Below are 7,094 nucleotides of genomic sequence, written 5' to 3' on the forward strand. Positions count from 1 at the left end.
TAAGATGGAATTTCAGAGTTGTTTTGATTTGCATTTCTCTGATGACTAAGGAACTTAGTGACTTAAGTGTCTTTCATCCATTTTAGATTCCTCTGTAGAGAGTTCTCTAGTTCTCTGTTTAGGTCTGTACTCCATTTTTTTTTATTGGATTATGTGATCTTTTGGTGTCCAATTTCTTGAGTTCTTTGTATATTTTGGAGATCAGACCTCTATCTGATGTGGGGTTGGTGAAGATCTTTTCCCATTCTGTAGGCTGTCCTTTTAACTTGTTGACTGTGTCCTTTGCTTTACAGAAGCTTTTCAGTTTCAGGAGGTCCCTTAATTGTTTCTCTCAGTGTCTGTGTTGCTGGAGTTATATTTAGGAAGTGGATCCCTGTGCCGATGTGTTCAAATGTACTTTCCACTTTCTCTTCTATAAGGTTCAGTGTGGCTGGCTTTATGTTGAGGTCTTTGATCCATTTGTACTTGAGTTTTGTGCATGGCAATAGATATGGATATATTTTCATTCTACTACATGTTGATATCCAATTATGCCAGCACCACTTGTTAAATATGCTTTTTTTCCATTTGATATTTTTTTGCTTCTTTATCAAAGATCGGGTGTTCAAAGATGTGTGGATTGATATTCGGGTCTTCTATTCGGTTCCATTGGTCCTTCTGTCTGTTCTTATGCCAATACCAGGCTGTTTTCAGTACTGTAGCTCTGTAGTAGAGTTTGAAGTCAGGGATTGTGATGCCTCCAAAAGTTCTTTTATTGTACAGGATTGTTTTGGCTATCCTGGGTTTTTTGCTTTTCCTTAAGAAGTTGAGTACCATTTTTTCGGGGTCTTTGAAGAATTTTGCTGGGATTTTGCTGGGCATTGTGTTGAATCTGTCTGTACACATTGTTTACATGTTGCCAAAATATCTATTCCAAGCATAACAAAAACTTCACTGATTCTAAGGTTGGAACCATCACACAGATGGGGGCACTAATTAGCATGCATTCAACGAGGGCATTGTAGATATGCATAATTTATTCGGCACTGTTCATTGACATTGCAGGATTTTCTTGTCAGAAGCAAGCATCCAAGACTCAGTCATGATGTACCAGAATTTATTCCTCACCTCTTAATCAGCTTTTCATCTTCAAGCAGTATTCAGTCAGTTTGAAGAAACAAGCCACAATCCAGCTTCAGAATGGAGTCCAGACCCTCCAAGATCCCATCCGCAAACTGGTTCAGCTTGGCAGTTTTTCAATTGTGGAGAATGTCAAGAAGAAACAATTTAAATGAAACACCCTTAATACACACAAAGACTTGCATCTCCTCGGAAGCTCAAAGCGGGGTTTGGTGATGCACAGCTTGATATGTTTCTGACACTTCAAGCTGTCTAGATTGCATTAGCAGGTTAGAAGGTTCTGGAATGTTCACACTTAAATCCACACCCTAGTTGCTTGCTTAAGCAATTCTTCCTAAGACTACAACAGACTTAGGATTTTGGTTCTATCCCAATGGACAATTTAACTTCATCTTAACAATTTTGCTTGTTTGTTTTGTGTTTTTTTATTTTTGTCTTTGGCTTTTGTTTGTTTGTTGCTTGTTTTTTGTTTGTTTATTTGAGACATGCTTTCTCTGTTTAGTCCTAGCTGTCCTGGAACTCACTATGTAGACCAGATTGACCTCGAACCCACAGAGATCCACATGCCTCTGTCCACTGAGTGCTGGGATAAAGGCATGCACTACCACATCCAGCTAACAAATCTTAAATCCCTTTACTTCAATTAAGCTAAATTTAATTCACTAAACCTGTTCAACCTCTGGAAGAACTGTTAATAACATGTATATCATGTTAATGAAAAACATTAAGTTTTTAAAGTTAGTACCCCTAGGAAGAATAAAAACCAATGGAACATAGATCACTGCAAGGGACACCAGAAATGGGGGATTTTCACACAAAATTTTGGCAATAATTAAGACCTTTAAAAAAGATTTCTAAAAAAAAATAAGTGCAAAGTAATATCACTGGACCAAAATTTATTTTAATCATTTTTATTATAAGTGTATTTTTAACATCATAATTGGGATTTGTAGTCCCAAGCTAAAACATATTCTTCCCCCTCCAAATCTGAGAAGCTATTCTAGATCATACTTTTCAAACACAGTTTTTTTTCTTGGCTGTTTTTCCGATTTCTGGGGCCTGGTATTTAAAGGGCTCCACACTAGGTGTGCATGACTCTTGCTGGGAAGAGCTTTTGGAAAACTGTCCATCACATATAAAGAGTGACTGCCATCAGAACTTGAGCAGTATGGGAAAAACATTAAGTCCCTGTCAAGAACGGACTTATTCTTAAAGTAACAGAGCCTGTTCTCTGTGACACTAGAGAACATAAATAATCAAGCTAAATTGTTTTCCTGGACTTTGATGACAAGGGCTCCATCCTACTTAAACATCTATGCAAGACTGTTCCCGCGATTTACTGGGGGGCGGAGGGACTCCCAGGTGTTACTGGGAAGGGGAGCAGGCTGCTTCGGAGGGATGAGCTGATGTGGTAGCCTCTCTCAAATGCTCATTTTAAACAAAAGCTAATGGAAATGTTTTCGGGTCCTTTGTCGCATGCTATGCATACCAGCTAAGGCATCAAAACTGCCTTTTTAGGGAATTTTCCACCTCTGAAACGATTATTAATCTAGTTTTTGACTGCCTAATTCAACGTTTAAATTTTTTATTTTCTGCACTTCATTCAATACTGAACGACTTTATTTTTCCCGACGATCTTCACAATCCAGAACACAGGCACCAAAGCAGTTCTCAAAAGTCATCGCCTCCTAGAACAAGGCAATGGAAGCGGCGGGAAATCCCGAGGAGAGGTGTTCTGAACCTAAGTGTGAAAACAGGATCCCGCTCCTCTGAATTACCCTCAAAATGAGAATACTCCCATCTAATAAGTCAATATATTATTCTTAAAAATAAAAGTCTGGTCACTAGGATAAGCTGAACAAAAATTACCCTCACCCCACTCCAAATAGCCACCTCTAATCACCCCCTGTACTTCACAAAACCGGGTAAGTTGTACAGCTGAGGCCTTTAAGTCCGATGGCTCCCATCTACTGCTCCATTCCCGCTGCCTCCCTGTTTCTTTCTAAACACACGCGTGCACTCTCGGGTAAGAGTGTCTGTCTCTCGGGTAAGAGTGTCCCGGGTAAGAGTGACCGTGTCTGTTGATAAATTATGAGGAATGTGAACGAGGTGTGCACAGGGTCTTATAGGTACTTTGTAAACACCAGAATCACTCGGGTCCTTTGTTCCAAAAGCCTGAATCGAATCGTGCAAACGGGGACCACTACTTTCCCAGACGCGGTTCACTCGCTGCGTACAAACAAAGGGCGGAGAAGAAGTCCTCGTAACTGAGGTTGAGGTGAGATGGTAAGGAGATGATCTCAGCCAGTCTGATTTGCCAAGGTAGAAAGCCTAGGGTGCTGTCCACAGAACCAAACTTCAGTACTAAATCAGGATCCGGGAAGCCCTGGGAACGAAGCAAGCCGTCAAACACGTCCACGTTCAGATCTGTGGCTCTCCGTTGCTGCTGCGCCACCAACTGGCAGAAGTCCTGGGCGGCTCTCACGACATCTGCTTTTCCGTCTACTGGGCACAGCACCTGCACTGCCGACCGGCAATTTAAAACCAGACCGTCTTTGACATTACTTTTTTCCAACTCTGCTGAGTATCTGGAACAATCTAAGCCCGAAAGTTCCTGTCGTCGTTTCAAAATTTCCTCCATCAGTCTGGAATTATTTCTCTTGAAAATACCTTGGTGGTCGTAGACGCTAACGTAGGAGATCCCCGCGGCCACGCACCACACCACGATGCTCGCCACGTCCGAGAAGCTGGGCTCCAGCTCAGTGATCAGCAGAGTCAAGTGCACTGGCAGCTTGCACAGGGTCTGACGGTCGGCGCGCCAGCGCAACCCAGGGCGCGTGGCTGCCAGCGCAGGGTCCCTGTGTTGGAGGCGGTGCAAGTGAGGGTGTAGATGCGGGTGCGGGCTGGGACTGCGAGAGGTCCCACGGTTCACCAGAGGCTTGGGGAGCCGCCAGATCCAGCTCCAAGTGCCCGGGTGTACGCGCGGCGCCGAGATGAGCGTACGGTGCGGGCAGAGCAGTGCGTGTAGTGCCCGCCACACCAGTGCGCGCAGCACCCGCTGCACCAGCGCCTGCAGCCCGGCCATCGTCGTGAGAGCCCGGCGCCGCCTCCTCCCACGGCCCACGTGCACAACTGTGACCGCCTCCCGCGGCCCCACCCCAACTGCTGTGCGACTGCTTGATAGTAGCCACCCAGACACAAGTGAGATGGGATCTGGAGACATTTTAATAATTTTTAAAAAGAACTTATTTTTAAAAATGTGAATGGCGAATGCGTGTTGTGCTTGCATTAAGTTTATGTACACCTCTTACATGCAGGAGCCGGTGCAAACCAGAAGAGGGAGCCGGGCCCTATAGAACCAGAATTACAGTTGGGAGCCACTGAGGAAGCTGAGAATCAAACCAGGGTCCTCTGCAATTTAAAGTGCAGGCAGTGAATGACCCGTCTCTCCATCCCCTGGAATGCACTTTTGATTTTTCATTTTCCTGACAGATAAAAAGACTGAACACTTTACAGAATTTTATTGGTCGTTTGGATTTCTTTTTAACGACTATATATTTAGTTCATTTACTCGTGTGTGTATCTATATTGGATGGTTTTAGATGAGTTTGATTTGTGTAGCTTTTATATACCTAAGTCATGGGGTTATGACACAGCGTTCATCCTCCTGGGGCACCGCTGCTCCTCCATCAGAACAGATTTCAATCTGACTTTTGGCAGTTCCCTCTTGGTGGTGTTGACATGCTCCTCTTGCTCCCCTCCTTTCCCAAATCCCATTGTGTAAGGTTTCTAGGCCAAGGGCAGATGGTCCCAGAAACTTTGTAGCTGGCTTCCTGTCTTTAAATGTCATTTGAACTCCTACATTGCTTACTAGAGAGACTCTGCTGGGTGGGCATGGATGTTTTTCAGTCAGTATTGTCCAACGTGCTTATTATTTAACCAAGACAATGATCTAACCTTTACCCAGTTTAGCCCTAGGCTTCCAAGAGAGTCTTAGTAGTTCAAGTAATTGGGCTGGAAATGGCTTGAGCCATGAAAATGACATGATTTTGCGTCAGGTCAGTGGCCTTCCGTGGAAGCTTAACAGCTCTACTGGCGGACTCAAAACAAAAACAAACAAACAAAACAAAACCCTTAATACATTTTTAGTCCGGAGTCCTCACTTAGAGTTCTAACGAGGGAGGATTCGGGTACAAGCTCATGGGTAAGTTGTCCTCTCCAGTTTTAAATGTCTTTCTAATCTAGAAAACACTCAGTCACTGGGTCTCGGATGTTGCTAAACATAGAAGGTGCCCATGTTAACACATTAGTTTTCATTGCTGTGGCAAAAATCCCTGAGGAATGCCACTTAAAAGGGGAAACGTTCGCTTTGGCTCGTACTTCAAAGATTTCAGTTCACAGTCCTGTGGATTCTTGCTCCTGGAACAGCACCAGGCAGAATGCCAGGGCAGGGAGCATGTGACAGAACAAAGCTGCCAGCCTAGGAATAAGGAGATGGGTTTGCGAGGAGGAAGCCTGGTGCAATACGTAGTCCTTGGCGCATGCTCAGTCAGCACAAGCTCCCTTCAACTGGTGCCCTTCTCCAAAGTTTCCTTCACTTCCCCAAAGCCCATCACCTCAGGAGCACAGACTGGACTAAGGAAGTCAGAGCCCTCACCATCTGCTTACTCCTCTAAAGCTGCAATTCCCCAAGAGATCAGAAGAGGGTGTCAGATACCCTGGAATTTAAGTTACAGGTGGTTGTGAGCCACCATGTGGGTGCTGGGAATTGAACTCAGGTCCTCTGGGAGAGCAACTCTTAACCTCTGAGCCATCTCTGGAGAAATGCCTTTTTACCTTCTTTTTGAGTCTTATGGCAATATAGTATTTCACCATTGAACATAATGTCAGCTGTAGTTTTTGTTTGTGGTGGTGGCTGTTTGTTTTAAAAACAAGTTGAGGAAGCTGCCTTCCTCACCTAGTACTAAGATTTCTTAGCATTAGTTATTTGTATACTTATTTCTGCTAAAATAAAATTTCTTACACGTAGCACATGCACTATTCACTGGCTACTCTTCCAGAGGATCTGAGTTCAATTCCCAGCACCCACATGGTGGCTCACAATCACTTGTAACTTAAATTCCAGGGTATCTGACGCCCTCTTCTGACCTCTTGGGGTACTGCACACACATTGTGCATAGGTACACCTGAAGGCAAAAAAACTCAGGCACACACAAATACTAAAAAGAAGAAAAAAAGAAGATCCTGTTCTCAAAACCCTTACTCAGTGTCTTGTGGGCGGGGGGAATTACTATACAGTGTGATGAGGAGGGAAGGTCAAAGGCCACCAATTAAATTCAAAGAAAACCTCTTGTCTAAGATCAGCTACATAGGCAATCTCAAAGCATCTATTGAAAACAATTATGGGAACTAAGAAATGAGTTCACATCCAGTGGTGATGGTGGCACACACCTTTAATCCCAGCACTCAGGAGGCAGAGGCAGGTAGATCTCTGATTTGAGACTGACCTGGTCTACAGAGCGAGTTCCAGGACAGTCAGGGCTACAGAAAGAAACCCTGTCTCGAAAAAACAAATTAAAAAAAAAAAAAAAAGAGTTCAGCAAATTTACCAGATAATGGGTCAATATGCAAAACTCAATTGTATTTCTAGAAAACATCCACTGATAGCAGCACTAGCTAGTGTAACATAAACAGAGAGGTTACAAGGCTTACAGGCTCTAAAAAGCTTAGACAATTATGAGACTCACAAAGCCTGCCTCTGAGGATCCAGCCACGGTGGCCATTCCAGGAGATGCTGCCGTGCAGCTCCCTACAGGCTGTGCAGGAAGCTCGAGAGTTGCATGGCCCATCTTGGAACAGGCTTCTCAGTGATGCCCCTGCCTGAGGGTCTATCACCATCATCTCCCCCCGACTCCACACCCGTAAGCAACTCCAATAAACTCACTGACTTGTCAATACACATGGGTGGAATCATC

At 44.1% G+C, this 7,094-nt stretch overlaps 1 pseudogene; it reads right to left on the reverse strand.

Annotated features, from left to right (window-relative positions):
- Positions 1 to 2,020: 2,020 nt before the first annotated feature.
- On the reverse strand, positions 2,021 to 4,204 carry LOC125392020 (dehydrodolichyl diphosphate synthase complex subunit Nus1 pseudogene; annotated as a pseudogene).
- Positions 4,205 to 7,094: the final 2,890 nt, after the last annotated feature.

Source organism: Myodes glareolus, chromosome 12 (genome assembly GCF_982192425.1).
Source record: "Myodes glareolus chromosome 12, mMyoGla1.1, whole genome shotgun sequence".
In the NCBI taxonomy this organism is placed as follows: domain Eukaryota; kingdom Metazoa; phylum Chordata; class Mammalia; order Rodentia; family Cricetidae; genus Myodes; species Myodes glareolus.